Consider the following 21,071-nt stretch of genomic DNA (forward strand, 5'->3'; position numbering starts at 1 on the left):
CTCACCTAGTTTTCTTGCCTTTTTAAGAGAAAATATTTCATATATATTTGCTCTGTGGGATGGAGTGAGGTCAATATGTTCCGACTCTGCCATTTTGAACTCAACCAGGATTTAAACTTTTAATAACCTACCTACATATCATACACAGTATAAGCTGTCTTCTTCACTTTTTACTGTATGCCCCTATTACTTACCTTATAACCGGAAGTTTGTATCTGTGATCACCTTCATCCATTGTACACCCTCTGCCTCTGGTAACAACAAGTTTGGTATATTTTCCTGTGAGTTTTATTTATCTTAAGATTCCACATATAAATGAAATCATGCATTATTTGTCTTTCTCCAGTTTATTTCACTATTTAATGCCTTCCAGGTCCAACTATATTGTCACAAACGGGAAGATTTCCTCAATCCTTGATGGCTGATATTCCATGTGTATGTACTTTATATACATGTATTTATATGGATTTCATTATACACACACACACACACACACTTATACATAATTGTGTATGTGTGTTTTTTGTTGTTGTTTGTGGTTGTGTGTGTGTGTGTTAAGTCTTATATATTTTGGATACTAACCCCATATTGGATATATCATTTGTAAATATCTTCTCCAATTCAGTAGATTGTATTTTAGTTTTATTGATTGTTTGCTGTGCAGAAGCTTTTGATTTTGATGTAGTCCCAATAGTTCATTTTTGCTTTTGTTTCCCTTGCCTCAGGACACATATGTAGAAAAATGTTGCTATGGCTGATGTCAGATAATTACTGCCTGTGTTCTCTTCGAGGATTTTCATAGTTTGAAGGCTCACATTAAGATCTTTAATCCACTTTGAGTCAGGAACAACCTGTGTCTCCATCTTGGTAAAATTTTGTGTTTTTGTTTTTTGACTTGAATACAACACATGATTATTTTTTCCTTTTCATATTCCGAATATTGTAGAAAAAGTTATCAACCCTATGCTTAAAAGGAAAGCCAGTGGTAAGCTTAATTTTAAATTGGTTGTGATTTCTGAAAACCCTGACTTTTTTTCTCTTCATGAAGGACCTTGTAAAACTGCTAAAGTTGCAGGAGTCTAGGACTTAGGATAAGCACCCGGCAGAGACAAACCGGTATGATAAGAACTCTGCTCTGAAATTACTTGCTTTACTATGGATTTTCACTTTTTGGAATACACTTGAAGGACTTGATTATTTGAGAAATCAGAATGATCTCAGTACAAGACTTCTTCACTTATATCATGCCCCTTAAGTTAGGCACCACTGTATTCTGACAGACTTGTACTGCTTTTTCAGGGAGTGAACATTCCAGCTTCCAGGTGTTTCTCAGCACATACGGTCCCTTCCTTTAGTTTCAGTGTCTGTCATGGTGATACTGCACCACAGTGGATCTGCTTTTTCCAGACTTCAGGTTGAAAGATAGTTCTGAGAATTTTCCCTAGTTGACAGTTAACTGTCATTTAAATGTTTTTCTAACCTAAATTATGCAAAGCTCGGATTATCTTCAGCCCTAAATATGGTTTATTACAGGTTTGTATTCCCTATTGGTACTCATTGCTCATGCCATAATTGCTTTTCTTGCTAGAGTTATAGATTCGAATTATGGTCATAATACCTAGTTATTCACGGAAATGAAGATAAAGTACGAGAGTATGATTATCTCAAAAGAGGATCCAATAATTAGGCTGTAGAAAAGCTAGGATTGTTTCTAGAGGAGCTTTTGCCCAAATAAGAACTCACAAGTTAGTATCTTTAAGGTTTTACTTATTCCTTTTATATTAAAAAGCAGCAACAGCAAAGCTCTGAGCACTAACTCTTCCTAGCTATTTGCTGTTTTAATCATTTACACAGCTCTAGTGTCTGGAGAGAACTCAGGATTGTACAGCTTTTGCTGAATTAGTTTGGATAATTTGCAATAAAACAAAAACCTCTGTTAAAATTAAATACTAAATGGAGACGGGACTTTAGAAAACCCTGAGCAGATAAAACCATTTAAGCTGCATAAGCAAAACTAAATGTAACTTATTTCATGAACGTAAGTGAAACTTACTTTTTATAAGTGCCTTTGACAATTGTAAAGAAACTTAGTTATTTTCCTAAAAATTGCATGAGATAATCACTTTAAACCAATCCCCTGCCATCTGGATATTTCCATTTTAAATAACCAATCATTGTAAAGGTTAACAACTTTTTCACTTTGATTTTATAAGTCATCCTGTAATTCTATGCCCCTGAGCTTCAGATCCATTTTTATTTTATTTTTATTTTTTTAATGTTTATTTTTGAGAGACAGACACGCAGAGAGCATGAGCAGAGGAGGGGCAGAGAGAAAGAGAGGGAGACACAGAATCTGAAGCAGGCTCCACGCTTGGAGCTGTCTGCACAGAGCCCGACACAGTGTTCGAACTCACGAATGGTGAGATCATGACCTGAGCCAAAGTCGGACGCTTAACAGACTGAGCCCCCCAGGTGCCCCCATTTTTAATTTTATAAGCTCCCATGTTTTGAACTGTGTTATATGTACAAAAATATCTTACTACTCTTTGTTGATTTGGTGGTTTTGATACTCCTAGATTTTTGACACCTTAAAATGAGGTAGCTTCTTAAGTAAAATGGAAAGAAATTTTCCTTAAAAATTCATGCTGCTGAAATTTATACTGACTCCTTCCCTTCCTTCTCTTATAGTTTCCTTCCTGGTTTACCTCCTATAATACAATTCACAAGGTCATTGTATTAAAATCAACAATAATTTTATTATAGTTTAAATCAAATTCAGGGTAAAAGTTATATACAATTTTCATATCAGAAAAGAGGTAAATAGGACAGTGTCATTGCTATTAGAACAAGAAGCATTTAGGAGCAGAGTCCAGATAACTGGTCAAAAGTCACACTTAAACATGTTTTCTTTGACGCACTTTCATTTGGCTAGTACTTTGCATTCCTTACAATCTGGCGTCACTCTCCTTTCTTACTATGTTTTCAGAGTTTCATACCAAATCCAGATTCATACATTCATTCCAGAAATAAATAGCTTTTATTATGTAAGCAAATAATGTTGACCTGTAGCCATGTGCCAAGTACTCTTTGCAGGGCTGAGGATTTAAAGGTGAGCAAAACAGACCTGATCTGATCTGATTTGATTTGACCAAGAGCTGTAGTCTGGTGTGAACAATCAAATACTCTCATGAATAAGTAATTATTAATTGCAGTACAGATTTAAAGAAAATAAAGGTGCTTTTTAGGCTATGGAGTGAGGATGTGGCACATGAGCTGATACATGAAAGGTTTAAGAATGAAAAGGTTGGAGGGGAGGAGGAAAATTGGGCAGATGAAACATTATACTCTCTTTCCAAAAGTAGGAGAGGGTATGGGTATTCAAGGAGTGGAAAGAAGACAGAGCTGTTAAAAGTGGAAAGATGTAAAAGCAGAACATAATGAGGCTATAAATGGCAGGGAATAGCATGTTTGGGTTTTGGAAGGCCATATTAGGGACTTTCATCTCTAGACTCAGAGCATTTATTGTAGGAGTAATGGGAAGGTTTTGAAGAGGTACAAACAGGAAAATGTCAAATAAGAATTTCATTTGTTTAAAAAAGATGATTGCTGACACAGTGAGGAAAATGAACTGGAGAGGAGCAAAAGAGAAGAGAGAAACTAGTTACACATCTACTGCAAAAGTCGAGAGAGATGATGGCAGCATGGACCAGGATGGGGATGGCAGGGAAGACAGAGCAATGACAGAAATCAATGGTATTTGGGCATTGAAATTTCATAGATTTTACAACAATTGAATACTTCGCAAATTTTATATATTTATGATGAAACAGGCACTATCAGAGGTGTAAATTAGTATCTCCACTTGGGAACATAATTAGAACTGTGTCTCATGAGTGTGAAAAATGCTTAACCCTTTTGCCTAGTAATTTCTTATCTGGGAAACCATTCAAACGAAAAAACTCTGAAGTACCTAAGGCTTCTATGGACAAAGATGTTTACTACTAAGGAACAAGTGCATTAGTAAAGGTAATTACCTGCATATTCAAATACAGATGAAAGACTACTTTAATTCTGATCTAGTTTTCTCCATCATGTCTAATTTTTAAATGTTTACAGTGAGCGTGTTTTACTTAATCAGAAAAATTAATTTTTTTAATTTTATTTAGTTTATATCCAAATTAGCATATAGTGCAACAATGATTTCAGGAGTAGATTCCTTAGTGCCCTTACCCATTTAGCCCATCCCCCCTCCCCCAACCCCTCCAGTAACCCTCTGTTTGTTCTCCATATTTATGAATCTCTTATGCTTTGTCCCCCTCCTTGTTTTTATATTATTTTTGTTTCCCTTCCCTTATGTTCATCTGTTTTGCCTCTTAAAGTCCTCATATGAGTGAAGTTATATTTGTCTTTCTCTAATTTCACTTAGCATAATACCGTCCAGTCCCATCCACGTACTTGCAATTGGCAAGATTTCATTCTTTTTGATTGCTGAGTAATACTCCATTGTGTGTGTGTGTGTGTGTGTGTGTGTAGACACCACATCTTCTTTATCCATTCATCCATCGATGGACATTTGGGCTCTTTCCATACTTTGGCTATTGTTGATAGTGCTACTATAAACATGAGGGTGCACGTGTCCCTTCGAAACAGCACACCTGTATCGCTTGGATAAATGCCCAGTACTGCAATTGCTGGGTCGTAGGGTAGTTCTATTTTTAGTTTTTTGAGGAACCTCCATACTTTTTTCCAGAGTGGCTTCACCAGCTTGCATTCCCTTCAGAAAAATTAATTTTTAAGGGCCCAGTATCTCAGTGACTATCCATAGTATTAGGTCTTATTTAAAACATCACACTTAAGTTTTAATAAATAATAATAAACAAACTTAAGTTTTAATGCTTTACCTTCCATATGCAGTTTTCAAGGATTTGGTTGGATGGTAAAGGAAAGTGAAGGCTTAAGTAAAAAACCTTGCAGAGAATATTTCATAACCATAAAACTGTAAGCATCGATAAATGAGTATCTCCGTTTCATGGTCCAAGTGCAAGATCTAATATATTCAGTAAATGTATGTAGACTATTCATGAAGGTGTATGAGTACTTAATAGATTTATTAATGACAATTTGGGTCTAATAAATAACCTCCAGTACCTCCGGGGTCAATAAGGGTGAGTAGAGCAACAGGAAGAAGGTGAGGAGCATAATATTGCACAGAATATATTGCATCCCATGCACATGGTATTGTCTCTTCTAGGCTTTTTTATACAGCACTAGGGAGAACCACAGAATGGAAGAGTGACAGAGGTAATAAAGTGGTAAGAACATAATCAGCAAAATCTGGTAGCTATGAGATAAAGTCAGGAGAAGTCGGAAAGATGGTCATAAAGTGAACTAAGCTGACAATAAGATTTTCTAGGCATGTATAACATACAGTTTTCCCCTTTAGTACCCAGAGGAGAGAGAATTTTCTCTTCCTTTTCTTACAGCCTTAGGGCATCCTTGGTGTTGGGGGTGGTGGTGTTCACCTTTACCCTGTCTAGCTGTTAGGGACACTGAGGTCAACAACCAAGGGAAAAGTTCCATTGTATTTATTTGTTTTTCTTTTATAGCCTTTCCCTCAATTTGCAATTATATAGTCATCTTGTTTATTGTCTGAATCTTCCACTTAAAAGTAAGATCCGTGGGGTCAGATATGTTTTTGGTTTACTGCTGTGTGCCCCCTAGCCCTCAGAGTGGTCCCATACTATTAATCAAGGGAATAAATGGAGTGGTAGTTAAGTGGGAAGGTAACAGAACATTAGCTATGGAATGTGGGGAGGAAGTGGAAAGAGTGTGACCTTCAAAGCCATGCAACCATCATTTCTCACCTGCTTTCCTGCCAAAAGGTAGTGGAAAGGTCCAGGCAAAACAAGGCCAGAATCCTCCAGCGATGTGAGGACCTGAGAACAATACTGCTCTCAGGATTAGCACATTGATAAGACAAAATTACAGAAGGCTATACTGTTTAGAAGAAAAGAACACTTGGTAACAGTCCCAAAGGAGAGCAAAACAACCAGGAACCTGTTCTTGGTGGGATCAGGTAGAGTACAGTTTTAAGTAAAGAAAAAGTTCATCTGAGCACATCTATTCCACGTAACAATGGATTTTAGTAAAGCAGTCTTATAACCCCTAAGAAGAAATGTGTCTGTCAAAATTACCAAACTGAAAAATTCTAGAATTGAAGTTGTCTGAGAAGTTTGAATCCAAAATTACACCCTAATGATTAAACAAACTATAACAACAACAGCTACAGAGATTTGTGCATGTAAAACTGCATGTAATACTGAAAAACAACACCTCTTACTTTAAGTGCACTTTTCCTTTTCTCTCATCATACCTGTATTAGAGGTCTCCAGAAAAACCAAATCAGTAAGATCAATAGATGTACCTATTTATTTCCAGTCAGAGAAGACCAGTGTTCCGGCTCAGACAGGTGGGAAGACAGGGAACTCTCCTTTACTCTTCTTATTCTATTCGGGCTTTCAACAGAGTAGATGAAGCCCAACTACAATGGAAAAGGCAATCATTTTTAGTAAATCTGAGTCTACCAATTCAAATGCTAATCTCCTCCAAAACACATTCACAGATGTATCCCCAACAAGTTTAACAACATACCTGGGCATCCTGTGGGCCAGTCAAGTTGACACATAAAACTAAGCATCACAGAGGAACATAAAGGCATGACTAAATCCACTGAAATCCTATCGTTTTTAAAACATCATTTTGTAGTTTTGGAATCAATAGTTGTATCCTTTATTACTGCAGCAGGATGCATTAAAATGTCTAGATGCCAGCACCACTAAGTGCAACAATCCAGCCAAATAACATTTTATAGCTGTGATATCCACAAAAGGTGGTATTTCAGGATTTAGCCAGCCTGCCAGAGAGGTTTAAATTTATAAAGACTTGCAAAAGATGACATTAAATGTTAAGATATTTAGCATGATAAACCACTAGTTTATAATATTCATAGTAGGGAAAATTATATTTAATGTTTAATACACTAAAAATAGTGATTACCCTTATTGTAAAGTATCAAATTTTGTTTACAACTGGGATTTTATCACTCATTACATTCAAATATATAAGATCTCATTCAAAGCAGCACCTTTGGAGAAAACATACCCTACTGAACCTAAGTGAGGGGGGTTAGTAAAACATAATAGAAAATATTTATAGGTATTTAATTATGGTCTCTCTTGTGTATCAGTTTTGAAACAAAATTTTTCTGTGTAATTTCCTTTATCACTTCTCTTGGTTCTAGTAACTTGTAGCCATTACTTAATAGAAAATTCAGGGCACCTGGGTGGCTCAGTCAGCTGGGCGGCCAACTTCAGCTCAGGTCATGATCTTGTGGTCTGTTGAGTTCGGGCCCCGCATCGGGCTCTGTGCTGACAGCTTGGAGCCTGGAGCCTGCTTCGAATTCTGTGTCTCCCTGTCTCTCTGCCCCTTCCCCATTCCCACTCTGTCTCTCTCTGTCTTTCAAAGGTGAATAATCGTTAAAAAAAAAAAAGAAAGCAAAGAAAAGAAAATTCACCCACAAAAGATGATTTACCCTTACTTACGATATCAAAATAGTGAACCACAGCTTTAAAGGCAGTCTGAGATGGTACCAGGCAGGAGCAGCACCACTGACACACAGGTGTATCTCCTTAACACCAATTTGAAGGCAGGCGGGGGTAAAGAAGTTTCCATGGGATGAGAGTCTGAGAATTTGTCTCCAAATATACTCCTGATTTCCTGGTGGATGGACTTTCCTCTTTGCTCCAGTCCTGATTGTTTGCCACCTGTGTGGGTATTTAAGAAATTGGTAATAAACAAGTTCAACACTTGTAAACCAACAAGTACATAGTTGTTTTTTTCTTCTTCTCCTTCTCCTCCTTCTCCTTGTCCTTCTTCTTTTTATACTAGATATATTCCTTCAGACTACAGAGAAAGGATTTTGCTCTTTTGAGGGGAAAGATAATCCTCTCTTTTCACTTTCCCACCTCTCTCAACCTGGGTAAGGATGCACGTTGTCCAGATTGGGACCGGAAGCGTCGTTGTGTAGGAAAAATAAAAATTCAGAGGCTTAATCCTCCCTGTTGAAAATAAGGGAAGAGACTTTCCTACTTCCTTTTCCTAGAGCATTTACTTCAGGAACCTTGTAAGTTTTTTCTCTGTCTCTTCGAGATGAATATAAATACTTAAAAACTAAATAAGTCTTAGACCAGCTTTGTAACCCCAGAATGTCTTCTTCTAGGACCTGGCAGTTGGATGTTAGGGATGTGATCATTCTTGATGATTACCTCTCAACTTCCAGTTTATGTGAGAGAGTAGGAGCCCAACTTCAGAAGTTTGGTTCACTCCAAGTTGCAAAATTATTTGTTGTCTTAAAGATAGGGGAAGTTTGTTATTCCTTTGGATAAAGCTAATTCACTAACACAGCCATTGCAATTACCAAGTGAATTTAGGATGAACTATAGGAAGACATGTCTTGATGGACTAAGTGCTTGGCTATATAAAAGGGTGAAACTACTGTCTCCACAACCTCTTCTTAGTGACTGCCTATGATACACATCACATTCTGGTATAATGCTTATATTTCACCAGTAATTGTGACCATGAGGAAATCTAGTTTAAAGATGAAGCCACCATGTGGAGGAAAAAAGAACTTAGAGAATTACAGAATAATGGAGCTGAAGACTTGGCTAAAATATTGTTGAGTATTTACATTCTTTAGACTTAACTCTATGAGCCATGACATTTCCTTATTGATTCAAGCCAGATTGAAATAGGTAAATTGTTACTCATAATTGAAAGCGTTCTGTGCATTTCCCTGATGATTAGTGATATTGAACATCTTTTTGTTATTGCTATTGACTTGTAAGAGTTCCTTGTGTATTTTGGGATAACTGCTTATCAGATATATAATTTGCAAATATTTTCTCTCATTCAGTAGGTTGCATTTTCATTTTATTGACTTTCCTTGCTGTACAGAGACTTTTTAGATTGAGGTAGTCCCATTTGGTTTTTGATTTTGTTGTCTTTGCTTTTGGTGTCAAATAAAAAAAAATCCTCACTAATGTCATTGTTAGGGAGGTTACTACCTATGTTTTCTTCTACAAGTTTTATAGTTCCAGGTCTTACATTCATTCTTTATTCATTTTTAATTTTTTTTTGTATGGGTTTTTTTGTGTATGGGGTTTTTTTGTATGTTTGTAGGGTTCCATTTTCATTATTTTGCATGTAGTTGTCCAGTTTTCCCAGCACCATTTATTGAAGATCCTGCCTTTCCTCATTGTATATTCTTGGCATCTTTGTCTTAAATTGAACAAATAAGCATGAGTTTATTTGTGGACTTCTATTCTGTTTTACTGATCCATCTGTCTGTGTTTAGGCCAATGCCATACTGTTTTGATGACTATATTGTTGTAATATAATTTGACACTAGGGAGCATGATGCCTCCAGCTTTGCTTTTCTTTCTCAGAATTGATTTGGCTATTTCAGATTTTCCGTGATTCCATACATATTTTAGGATTATTTGTTCTATTTTTGTGAAAAATGCTATTCGAATTTTTGTCAGGATTATATTGAATCTGTAAATGGCTTTGGCTAGTATGAACATTTTAACAACACTAACTCTTTGAATCCATAAGTATAGAACATTTTTCTATTTATTAACATATTCAATTTTTTATTCATTTCCTTCGTTAAATTTATTCCCAGGTATTTTTTTTTAATTCCTCAGTATTTTATTCTTTTTGATTTAATTATAAATAGGATCATTATCTTTTTTTCTTTTTTCTTTTTTAAAATTTACATCTAAATTAGCATCTAGTGCACCAATGATTTCAGGAGTAGATTCCTTAATGGCCCTTACCCATTTAGCCCATCCTCCTTCCCACAACCCCTCCAGTAACCCTCAGTTTGTTCTCCATATTTATGAGTCTCTTCTGTCTTGTCCCCCTCCCTGTTTTTACATTATTTTTGTTTCCCTTCCCTTATGTTCATCTGTTTTGTCTCTTAAAGTCCTCATATGAGTGAAGTCATATGATTTGTCTTTCTCTGACTAATTTCACTTAGCATAATACCCTCCAGTTCCATCCACGTGGTTGCAAATGGCAAGATTTCATTTTTTTGATTGCTGAGTCAAAATACTCTATTGTATATATATACCACATCTTCTTTATCCATTCATCCATAGATGGACATTTGGGCTCTTTCCATAATTTTTGGTTATTGTTGATAGTGCTGCTATAAACATGGTGGTGCACATGTCCCTTCGAAACAGCACACCTGTATCCCTTGGAAGAATGCCTAGTAGTTCAATTGCTGGGTTGTAGGGCAATTCTATTTTTAGTTTTTTGAGGAACCTCCATACTGTTTTCCAGAGTGGCTGCACCAGCTTGCATTCCCACCAAAAATGCAAAAGAGATCCTCTTCCTTTGCATCCTCGCCAACATCTGTTGTTGCCTGAGTTGTTACTGTTAGCCATTCTGACAGGTGTAAGGTGTTATCTCATTGTGGTTTTGATTTGTATTTGCCTGATGATGAGTGATGTTGAGCATTTTTTCATGTGCCGGTTGGCCATCTGGAGTCTTCTTTGGAGAAGTGTCTATTCATGTCTTTTGCCCATTTCTTCACTGGATTGTTTTTTGGGTGTTGAGTTTGACAAGTTCTTTATAGATTTTGGATACTAACCCTTTATCTCATATGTCGTTTGCAAATATCTTCTCCCATTCTGTCGGTTGCCTTTTAGTTTTGCTGATTGTTTCCTTTGCTATGCAGAAGCTTTTTATTTTGATGAGGTCCCAGTAGTTCATTTTTGCTTTTGTTACCCTTGCCTTTGGAGACGTGTTGAGTAAGAAGTTGCTGCGGCCAAGATCAGAGAGGTTTTTGCCTGCTTTTTCCTTGAGGATTTTGATGGCTTCCTGTCTTACACTTAGGTCTTTCATCCATTTTGAGTTTATTTTTGTGTATGGTGTAAGAAAGTAGTCCAGGATTGCTTTTCTTAATTCTCCTTTCTGATAGTTTGTTAATACTATATAGAAACACAAGAGTTCTGTATATTGACTTTGTATCCTGCAAGTTCACTCAATTTATTTATTTGATCCAAGTGTTTTTTTTTTTAGTGGAATCTTTAGGGTTTTTTATATAATGGATCATGTCATCTGCAGAGAGTGTAAGTTTACTTCTTCCTTTCCAATTACAATGACTTTTTTGTCTTTTTTGGGTAATTGCTTTGCCTGGCACTTCCAATGCAATGTTGAATAAAGGTGGTGAGACTGGGCATCCTGGTCTCATTTTTATATTCGGGGAAAAGTTCATTGCTGAGTATGATATTAGCTTTGGACTTGTGATCATGGCCTTTATTATGTTGAGGTGCATTCCCTCTATGGCCACTTGTTGAGGGTTTTTATAAAAAATGAATCCTTACTTTTGTCACATGCTTTTTCTGTGACTACTGAGATAATCATATGGTTTTTATACTTCATTTTGTTAATGGGGTGTATCATATTGACTGATTGGCAAATACTGAATCATTCTTCAATCCTTGCAACATATTACACCTCTTCTTTTCAGTGTATTGCTGAATTCATGTTACAAATATTTTGTGGGCAATTTTTGTATCTATGATCATCAGAAATATCTGCCCATAACTTTCTTTTCTTGTGGTGTCCTTGGCTAGTTTTGGAATCATGGTAAGGATGGCCTTATAAAATGTATGAAACATCCCTCTTTCTTCAAAGAGTTTTAGAAGGATTGGAATTAACTGTTTTTGAAAATTTTGGTAGAATTCACCACTGAAGCCATCTGCTCTCGGACTTTTGTTTGTTGCAAGGTTTTTGCTTACTGAATAATTTTCCATAGTAGTAATTGGTCTGTTCATACTTTGTATTACATCATGATTTTTGAAAGCTAGTAAGTTTCTAGGAATTACTTCTTTTCTATAGGTTGTTCAATTTGTAGCCATAGAATTCTTTATAGTTGCCTTTTATGATGCTTATATCTGTTGTGATATCTCTTTAATTTCTAATTGTATTTGAGTCCTCTTTTTCTCTTGGTGAGTTTACCTAAAGGTTAATGGATTTTATTTGTCCAAGAACCAGCTGTTGTTTTTGCAGCTCTTCTATTTTTTTGTTTGTTTGTTCTATTTATTTCTGCTGCAATTTTTGTTACTGCCTTTCTTGTACTAATGTTGGGCTCTTTCTCCTTACTTGAGGTATAAAATTAGGTTATTTGAAAAATAATTTTTTTTAGGTAGGCATTCATTGCTATGAGCTTCTCTCTTGGAACTGCTTTTGATGAATTCTACAAATTTAGGTATACTGGATTTCCATTTTCATTAATCTCGAGGTACTTTTTTTTTTTTTTACTGGATTTCTTTGCTGACCCATTAATTCTTAAGTGCCGTGCTGTTTAACTTCCACTTATTTTAGTATTTTCAAATTTATTTCTTATGATTGATTTTTAGTTTCATACCATAATGGTCAGAGAAGATGCTTGCTAAGACTCCAGCCTGCTTAAATTTAGTTAAGACTTGCTTTGTGGCATAATGAATGACTGTACTGGAGAATGACTAGGCACTTGAAAGAATGTTCTGGTGTTTTTACATGGAATGTTCTGCACACATCTTTTAAATCCATCTGTTACAATGTGTCATTTAAAGTCATTGTTTCCTGATTGATTTTCTGTCTGGATTATCCATTTATTGATTCAAGGGGGGAATTAAAGTTCCCAACTATTATAACATTGCTATTTCCCCTTTTAGGTCTATTTACATTTACTTTATATATTTAGATACCCCATGTTGAGTACATACATGTTTATAAATTCTTTCTTCTTGGATTGACCTCTTTATCATGATGCAATGCCTTTCTTTTTCTATTCTTACTGTCTATATTTTATTTCTATTTTTTTTAATGTTTGTTTATTTTTGAGACAGAGGAAGGGGCAGAGTGAGAGGGAGACACAGAATCTGAAACAGGCTCCAGGTTCTGAGTTGTCAGCATAGAGCCCGATACGGGGCTCAAACCCACAAACGGTGAGGTCATGACCTGAGCTGAAGTCTAACCAACTAAGCCACCCAGGCACTCCTTTATTGTCCGTATTTTAAAGTCTGTTTTGTGTAAGGATAGCTATCCCAATTTTTGTTTTGTTTCCATTTGCGTGAAATACCTTCTTCCATCCCTTCACTTTCAAATCTTGTGTTTCCTTAAGTCTGTAGTGATTCTCTCTCGTCTCTCTCTTTTTTTAATGTTTATCTATTTTTGAGAGAGAGAGAGATCAGGTGCACAAGCAGGGGAGGGTCAGAGAGAGAGAGAGGGAGACACAGAATCCGAAGCAGGCTCCAGGCTCTGAGCTGTCAGCACAGAGCTCCATGCGGGGTTGGAACTCAGGAACCATGAGATCATAACCTAAGCTGGAGTCAGACACTCAACTGACTGAGTCACCCAGGCACCCCAGTAGTGCTTCTCTTATAGGCAGCATATGGAGCATTATTATTATTATCCATTCAGCCACCCTTTTTAAAATAATTATTGATAGGCATGTATTTGTTGGCATTTTTACTGTTTTCTAGCTGTTTGGTGGATCCTCTCCTTCATCTCTTGGTTTCTTTTTTGGTGGTCTTAGGACTTTCTCTAGTGGTATGCTTAGATTCCTTTCTCTTTTGGCCCTCTATTACAGGTTTTTGCTTTGTGTTTACCATAAGGCGTATATATATGAACTTATAGTAGTCTATTTTAAGTTGATAACAGCTTAAGTGAACACATTCTAAGGCTTTACATTTTCACTCTCTTGTCTCCTGCCACACACACATTATGTTTTTTATGTCCAATTTTATATCGTTTACTCTTGTGTATACCTTCACTATTATTTTTTCTTATTTTCTCTTTTAATCATTATACCAGCTTTATAAATGATTAATCCACTATTTTAACTATGTACTCACCTTTACCAGTGAGGTTTATACTTACCTAATTTTTGTTACTAATTAGTTCCCTTTCTTTGCAGCTTACCATGTTTACTGTAAGACTAGTTTAGTGGTAATGAACTCCCTTAGCTTTTGCTTTTCTAGAAAACTGGTTACTCTCCTTCACTTCTGAAAAACTTCACTGGGTAGAGAATTATTGGTTGGGAATTATTTCCTTTTAGCACATTAAATGTATCATGCCACTCCCATCTTGCCTGCCATATTTTTCTTCTAAAAAATCTGCTTATTTCTTATATGGGTTCCTTTGTCTGTAACAAATAGTTTTTCTCTTGCTTTTAAGATGGTCTCCTGCCTTAAACTTTTTACATTTTAACTTTAATGTGTCATTGTATAGGTCTTTTTTGATCTTGTTACTATTTGGGTCACCTGGATCTGGATATCTGTTTGCTTCCTCAGTTTAGGGAAGTTTTCAGTTATTTTTTTAAAGCAATTTTCTGTCTTCTTCAGCTCCTGCAATGTGAATGCTTGTCAGCTGAGTTTTGTACCCTAAGTCCCTGCTGAATCTAGTCTACTGTTGAACCCCTGTCATGTATATTTCAGTTCAGTTATTGTATACTTGAGCTCTGTGACATCTTGTTTGTACTTGTTTCTGTTTATCTCTTTGTTGAACTTTTTACTGTTCATCATTTCCAAAATTTGGTGAGTATCTTTATTTTTGGTTTTCTTTTCTGATGTCTCTTTTTTTTTTTTTTAATTTGGAACACATTTCTCTGTTTGTTTATATTGCTTGACTCTTGTGGTCCATATGCGTTAGAAGAAACTGCCTTCTCTCCCAGTTTTAAACCGTGCCTTGTGTAAAAGATGAACCTGATCATTCAACCCTGCCTCAGCTCCTGGTTGTCTTTCAAGCAGGTGTTTGAAAATATGTACATATTTGTACATATCCAAATAGCCAATTTTATTTTTAATAGTTCCCAGGAGTTGAATGTGTACCAAAACCAGGCAGTGTTTCAGAGGGGGTGGGAATCTTAACTCCTAGATTAAGCTTGATTGGAGTGCAGGCCTCAGGCAGCAGCTTTTAAAAAGAATGCAAATCTATCCAATTCTGTAAGGCCACAAGAGAAATGCCACTGGCCACCAGAAACAAGCAATTTAGAAGTACCCATGGGGTAGCAGTCATAAAAATGGAGCTCCAAACAAGTGTTCCTAGATGTGTGCTATTTCTGAAGCCTGCCTCGAAAGCCATAGTTCCAGAACACGTGATTAGGCCTCTTCCACAGAAAGGCTGGGGATGTGTTTCAATCTGTGCAGTGCCCTGGGGTGGTAGCCTGCAAAAATTGTCTCTCTGGTTACACTGTCATGGGACCTAGTAACACAAACCCCCACAGGCATCAGATCCAGGAGAATAGGGGGTGTTCCTTGGGTGGCAGCTGCAAAACCCAGAACACCAGACACATACAAGAGATTGCCTCCAAGAGATACTGGTGCTAAGTGACAATGGGTGGATGTGAGGATTGTGCCCACCTTGAAAAGTCTCTGGAAAGCTTGTCATCAGCCCCTAGATATGTGTTTAATTAGATCTCAGCTACCATGATAAGGTCCTAAGCCTCTTTCACAGAAAGACTGGGTTCCTATGTCCGTTGCTTCTTTCTGTACACTGAAGGTGGTAGCTTTTTCAGAAATCAGAGGAAGAGCAGGAAGATGGTGGCTGCAGCCTTCATCCCTGGAGAGTACAGCGGACTAATGCTTTAAAAGAAGCAAATTTCAAAGGACCGCTTCTGTGTTGGGCACTGGAGCACAGGGGTCTGCATACAAGCACTTTAAGGCCAATTACTTAGTTCACCACAGACTCACAGGTTGGTTTTCAAAGCCAGATATTTGGGGGCAATCTCTCTCATGTGCCAGTCTTCCTAATGTGGGTTCCTATGCTGAGAAACCTGTGTCTCAGCCTTTCCTACCTGCTTCCATGTATTTTATCCCCAAAGGGCAATGTTCCACATTTCACTATAGATAGGGGTTATCCATGGAAGGAGGTGAGTTTAAGATCTTTGTGTATCACTATCTTGAACCAGAACCAAGAGGTGGATTTATTAGATTGAAGGATATGCAGACTTTCATAGTTTGTTGAATATACATTTTTCAATATCAGGAAAAAATGAACTACAGTACCAATTCTCCACTGGAAGAATAATTCTTAAGCAACATGACTCAGTAGCCTAATAAGACCATTAGGAATAAATGTTGAGCACAGTAACACGGTAATACCATTTTGATATTTAAAAAAAAGCATAAAAGAATGAATAATGGAAACATAAAGTAGCTTTTCTGCATTGAGGAAGCCTGGGTTTATACTTTTACTGGTGATCCTTTCAGTAAGCAGCACATGCTACTTGGGTGATAGCATAATCTGTTTGATCCACCCCTGAGAAATTCTATTTTTATATAATCTTCTCAGAAGGAGCTATAATGAACTGGATCAGTATAATGACCAGAAAAAACAACTGGAATTTGAAGGTTCACTTTAAATTAAAAACAAATGTGTGTTCATAGTGAGACCATGAAACATAAGTCACTGCAGTATATATAAACAGAATTCTGTTCCTTACATGTAGTTTGGGAATGAACTTTGAACACAGCTGTAAGCTCATTATAATTTTTGTTGCACTTAGCCCATCGACATGTATACCCAAAGTGGGCAGAAAATCCAATGAAACATCTGGTCCTGCGAAATTGGAAATTTTGACAAAGTGAGAGTTGAGCAGGTGGACAGATTTAGATGTTTGAAACAGGCCAAATGATTAGTGGCAGTTTATAGAAACAAATTTATCTAACTCATGCGAATATTAGCTTTCACTTCTTTGGTCAACCACTATGCATCCTGTTTTCTTAACAATAAGGAGTGTGGAACCACAATTTTTGAGGGCTTTTGTTTTCATATTTCCATTTGGTTCAAGAATATAGATGAAAGAAATAAAAGCTCTATCAAGGACATGCTAAGAAACATACAGAAGGTAAAAGATGTACTCAGTATTGAAGAAAGTGTAGGATTTTAAGGGGCACAGGTACAGATTCATAGCCTTTCAGTGAGGAAGAGGAAGAACTAACACACATAGGTGGAAATGCTAGTTAAGGTGACTAATAGTGAAAAGACCCAATTATATTTGTTACAGGTTCGTGGTAGTATTCTGGATTATTTTAATTTTTAGCTTTTTAAATTGTGAAATGAGCGTATGCTATTTCTATAAGAAAATAAGTAACAACAAAAGAAGCCAGTAATTATATGTGATTTGTGAGTTGTATTTCAAATCTCATCTTGGAGGGCAATGGTAGTGTTTGAAAGAGCAGCAGCATTACCTGTAAACTTGTTAGAAATGCAAATTTTTGAATTACACTGAAGCAGACTCTCTAGACGCAGAACACAATAATTGGTGATATTATAAGGTCTCCAGGTGATTTTCTTTTTATTTGGTTTGGAGAGAGACAGGTAAGAGCAGAGAGAGAAAGGGGACAGAGGATCCTAAGTGAGCTCTCAAGGACCATGAGATCATGACATGAGCTGAAGTGGGATGCTGAGCCACCCGGGTGCCCCAAGGTCTCTAGGTGATTTTGATGCAACTCAAGTTTGAGACCTATTGTTATAAGATATCATCATTTCCTTTTAAAATATCAACCAAATGTAACTTAAACACATTAAATAACTTACCAAGGTCACTCAGATGGCAAGGGATAGAGTGAGGATTATAAATGAGCCTTTTTGAGATCATAAGCAAGTATATTTTCTGTTAAGTACCATTACCTTCAATAAGAATGTGTTTCTTAAAAAAGGAGCAAGTGTATATAGCTATTATTGGGCTGACATAATTTATTTTGGCATCTGTAAATGCACAATTGCTGGAATGATTGTTAAATGAGAAGTTAAAGTTTCCTTATAATTACAACACGTACAAGGCTCAGAAACTGGCTGAACTGCAGAACATCGTCTATATTTCTGAAAAGTATAATTAAATGAATGGAAAACTAGCATCTTGTTAGTTTGGATTGCTATAACACAGTAGTCTACACTGGGTGAGTTTTACAAACAATAGAAATTTCTTACAGTTGTGGCAATCTTGGACTCAAGATTAAGGTGCTAGCACAGTCAGGTTCTAGTAAGGACCCTCTTCCAGATAGTATATTGCCCTGCAGACATCTCACTGTTGTCCTTAAACAATGGAAAGAGAGTAGCTAGCTCTCCTGCCTCTTCTCATAAAGGCACTAACACCATTCACAAGGGCTCTACCCTCATGACTTAATTACTTCTCAAAGATCCCACTCTAAATACCATCACATTGGGGATTAGATTTCAACATATGAATCGGTTCAAATCCTCTCCCTAACAACATGGTTATAATTAATATTCTTTCATTAATCATTCCTATCCTCCTCACAGTAGCTTTTCTAACATTAGTCGAACATAAGGTATTAGGACATGTACAACTTCACAAAGGACAAAACATGGTAGGGCCATATGATCTGCTTCAACCCACTGCAGACACCATAAAACTCGTCACCAAAGAACCCCTCTGACCTGTCACATCCTCTATATCCATATTCATTATAGCACCCATCCTAGCCCTAACCACATATTCCTCTACCCATACCATATCACTTTATCAACATAAACTAGAAGTACTATTCATACTAGCTATATCAAGGCTTGCCGTTTACTCAATCCTATGATCAGGATGAGTCTCAAATTTAAAATATGCTGTAATTGGAGCTCTACCAGCCCTAGCCCAAACAATCTCATACGAAGTCACATTAGCCATTATTCTCCTATCAGTATTGCTAATAAATGGGTCCTTCACACTAGCTACATTATCACCCAAGAACACACATGAGTAATCCTTCCGCATGACGGTTGGCCATAATATGATTCATCTGAATATTAGCGGAAACAAATTGGGCTCCATTCGATCTAACAGAAGGAGAATCAGAATTCACTTCCAGATTCAACTTTGAATATACAGCAGGTCCCTTCATCCTATTCTTCATAAAGGCATATGCAAACATTATCATAATAAACATCCTCACAACAACCCTACTCTTCGGAGAATTCCACAACCCATATATACTAGAACTATATACCGTTAGCTTTACTGTCAAAACCTTACTCCTAACAGTCACTTTCCTATGAATTTGGGCATCCGCATGTGGTCTGTGATAACCATGAGATTAAGAATTGGCCTAATAGTCCCAATAAGGTTTTTGGTAGGAAAGAGTGAGTACAGACCCTGGAGCAGTGAACACAAGCTCTCTCATATGCCTTAATAGCAGGAAGAGAATTTATTTACATGAGCCTTGGAGGTTAAAAGTTGGAGTTCAAAATTTGGACTCAGTGTTTCATTGATTACTTCCCCTTTTATTGTGCCTTCATAAAAATACTAAAAAAGTTAGGAAAGATATTTATGACATTATAGTTGTTTTGGCATCTTTCCATTCAGTTGCCTTTAGAGTTATAAAATTGTTAGATTTAAATTGTAAACTTTAGCATTTGAATTTATTTTTAAATGTTATTTTTGAGAGAGAGAGAAACACATGAGTGAGGGAGGGGCAGAGAGAGGATCCAAAGCAGCTCCACCCCTAACAGCAGGGAACCTTATTCTGAGCTCAAATCCAGGAGCTATGAGATCATGACCTGAGCCAAAGTCAGTGGCTCAACCAACTGAGTCACCCAGGTGCACCCAGCACTTACATTTCTTAATGCATAGTAAAAACTTGTGTAAAAAGGTGTCATGGGTAAAAATCTCTTTAAGTATTTAGTATTTGTTTATAGTCCATCTCTGTGTTATGCAGAAGCAAAATTTGTAGAAACTGCATTCTAAAAAATGTTTAAATGCAAGTAAAATCCTAATTTTGGACCTTGGCAAAAGTAATTTGATCGGATTTAGAAAGTAACCACTGACATGATTCTAATCAGATTTCAGAAACTCAAATCTACTAGATCACTAAGAAATTTTATTGAGCTTTGATGCTCACCAAGATTTTCATCATCAATAACCTTGATAGCATAATTCAGTATGGATGGATTTAGAATAAAATATATCTCACTTTTAAAGCACAGTCACTGTAACTTCGGACTATTTCTTGGTAGTATGTCTATACTTTGTCTGCAGGAGTGTCAGGAAAAATACTAAGAGCAATGACTTGGGTTTCCCCATCTCCTTTGCTTTGTGGGGGAAGCTATTAATAATAATGTAGTTTTCACAAATTTTATTTTCCTTTGTTGTGCCTTTCTGATTGAAAACCTCATGTAAGTGTGTACAAGACCTCATTATTGTCCCAACTGTGGGATGTTTTTCCATCTAGTTATTATGAAAAGGTCAGAATCTAAGGACTTCTGACTTGTCACAGATTGAAATAGCATGGGTGGACAGGGCTGTCTTCTGAAGTGTTTCTCTGAAAGACTCTTCTTTGGGGTATCTGGCTGCCACAGTCCATTAAGCATCCAACTCTTGATATTGGCTCAGGTCATAATCTCACTGGTTCGCGGGAACTACCCCGAGCTTTGTCAGCCCAGATACTGCTTGGGATTCTGTCTCCCAAAATAAACTAAGAAAAAAAAAAGGAATCTTTTCTGAACACTGGAAATATAACTAGTATCTTAATTTATGCTTATTTATTTTTATCAACTAGTAAAAGGTTTATCAATAGATACTGACCCTGCTTTCAACTGTTAGAACTAGTGACCACTATTAAACTAAAATCATTTTTTTTAGATGGTCTCAAAACTATATTGGCTTAAATCCTACAATTCTGAACAGGATTGGATTATCTATTGGTTCATGTTGAAAAGACCCAGAACTATTTACTAAAAAGTAATCTTGGCTCAGTTTTCATGCCTCTCGCTTGACAAATCATAAGGAAAAGTATGTAGTACTGTCATTCACTTAGTTGCATTTGTAATTTTGACTATTGACAAAGAATCAGCATTACAGAATACATATGCACTGTAGCTTTTTAATTGAACCATAGTTCTCAAAGATCAGCCTAACTTGTCCTCAACAATAGGCAGAATGATTAGCATTCCTGTCATCTGTAAATATTTTTTGTGCAATGAGTATTTTCTCTGATATA

The 21,071-nt window shown here is 36.5% G+C and overlaps 1 long non-coding RNA gene across 2 annotated transcripts in view; it reads left to right on the plus strand.

The window, feature by feature from the left end:
• The first annotated feature begins 674 nt into the window (after positions 1–674).
• Positions 675–21,071, plus strand: part of LOC111561358 — a 63,996-nt gene continuing 43,599 nt past the window's right edge. The window contains exons 1-2 of one of the 2 annotated variants that reach the window (XR_002743870.2): positions 675–1,533; positions 3,600–3,753. This is a non-coding gene — a long non-coding RNA (uncharacterized LOC111561358). Of the gene's footprint in view, positions 3,754–21,071 lie in introns of both variants that reach the window. The other variant, XR_006600485.1, reaches the window with a different exon arrangement.

The sequence above is a fragment of the Felis catus genome, chromosome A1 (genome assembly GCF_018350175.1).
Source record: "Felis catus isolate Fca126 chromosome A1, F.catus_Fca126_mat1.0, whole genome shotgun sequence".
Classification (NCBI taxonomy): Eukaryota; Metazoa; Chordata; class Mammalia; order Carnivora; family Felidae; genus Felis; species Felis catus.